This window comes from Micropterus dolomieu, linkage group LG17, assembly GCF_021292245.1.
Source record: "Micropterus dolomieu isolate WLL.071019.BEF.003 ecotype Adirondacks linkage group LG17, ASM2129224v1, whole genome shotgun sequence".
Lineage (NCBI taxonomy): Eukaryota > Metazoa > Chordata > Actinopteri > Centrarchiformes > Centrarchidae > Micropterus > Micropterus dolomieu.
In genome coordinates this window covers 37,064,905-37,066,821 of record NC_060166.1, presented here as the reverse complement: position 1 = coordinate 37,066,821, position 1,917 = coordinate 37,064,905, and positions in this window count along the sequence as shown.

Genomic DNA, 1,917 nt, shown 5'->3' with positions numbered 1-1,917 from the left:
ATCCTCTATTTCAGCTCAATATAACATTAAAAACTACAACACACAGTTAATGACATGAATCAAACCCTGGCCTCCTCTGAACTGAACTGTAACTCTGCTTCTTTTAAACCTTTCATCAGTGGGCGTCCACAGCAGCAAACTGAACTGAACTGTCATTACCAAAGGAACCACTGTTACTAATATCCTAACTGACTAACACTGATTACAGATCAAATATTTGCTGGTATTTAAAAATTCTTCAGTAAAAAGAGAAATAAAGAGATTGAAAGAAAAAGAACACAATTCATAGTGGAGGAACATGTCACCACTTTTTGTGGATGTTATTTAATTATCAAATAATTAGACCAAATATTTTTTTACTCAGAAAGTGATGTATAACCTTTACTTATTCTTATCACGACTATCCAACACGATGAGACCATTAAACCAAGGGAAACGTCACTCAATGATACGCAGGCAAGACTTGAGAGACATGAATCCACCTGTACAGCCTTGTGCAATGAAAACAAAGCCTTGAAATGTAAAAGATCATTTTGATACTTTTAAACCTGGTCCCCATTTTTGCATAATCTGGTCTTTAAATGACTAGTATGTACAAAACGTTTTGAAATCTGATCAGTAGATGCTTCAGCAAGCAGCTGAACCGGCTGAGGTGCCTGCAACATACTCCTTTGGGGCGATTGTGCGACAGGCTCAGACTGTTTTACCAGGGTTCTAACAACATGATGGAAAGGATCCCTACGAGGGACTCCCTGTGACACCCTTTGTTTTTAAGAGGTCAGGTCAAACTTCTCAGCAAGTTGTTAGAACGACATAAATCTGCCATCAAGATATAAAAGTAGAGATGGGTTTAATAACCTTCATGAGCCAAACCCCAAAGGTCGAGTCGAGGGACAGAAGGTGGGAAAATGTGATTGTTCTTCATAGGGTAATGTATTGAAGGCTTCTAAATTGTGACCTGATTCTGACTGAATGTGGAATGTGAACACCGAGTAGAAAGTAGCTATCAAACTCATGGGTAGTAGTAGACACCTCCACCTTTTGTTTTGCCAGAGAGTTCCGTGTCTTGGTCCGCTCTGTAGACCTGGAAGCCAGCTAGCTGCAGCGTGGAGTCCACACAGCCACATCTCCGTGAAGCACAGAACAGAAGATGAATAAAAGTCCCTGTTTTTCCCCACCAGTAGCTTAAGTTTGTCCAGTTTATTGCACAGCGAGCGCACGTTGGAGAGAAATATTCCCGGTAGCGGCTGCGGTGTCCTCTTCGGCATAGTCGCACCAGCGTACCGGACCTCCTCCCCCTCCTCCGGCATCTCACCGCATGAACAGCGGAGAGTGAAGCCTTGACTGGAATGTCCAATAATTCCACTGATGGCACGAGAAAAGTCGTAATTAAATCTGCTGGTGTTGTTCCCCTGATTTTTATGAGCTCTCCTCTGGTGAAAGAACTCTGGGTATCACAGCAGAATGCAAAGTTAACAAATGTAAACAGGGCGCACCAAAATACCATGGCTGCCCTGAGCGGCGCCATTTCAGAGAAAGGCTTGTTCTAACATGATAGCCTTGTGAAGGCTACCATTTTAAGTGTTTTGAACTATAGTGATGTTGTCTACATGCATGCTGCCTCAAGTTAGACTAAAGTAGTGCTCTACATTTTATAACTAACTCCAATTCCTGTACTCACCATGTGAAGCTACCAGCAGACTTTCAGGAGCAGTACCACACACCAATCACACCACTCCCTCACTTCCATAAATACCCAGCTAACCCATCTCCTCTTCTTCGCTCCTGCATTCTGCAATATAAGGCACTACATCATTCGGGTTCGTTCCATCTAATCTTACTCACCAGTCGAGAATGGATTCCATGTCGCTGTCTCCCTCCGATGAAGAACGCTTTGGATAAAAGCAGGATTTCCAC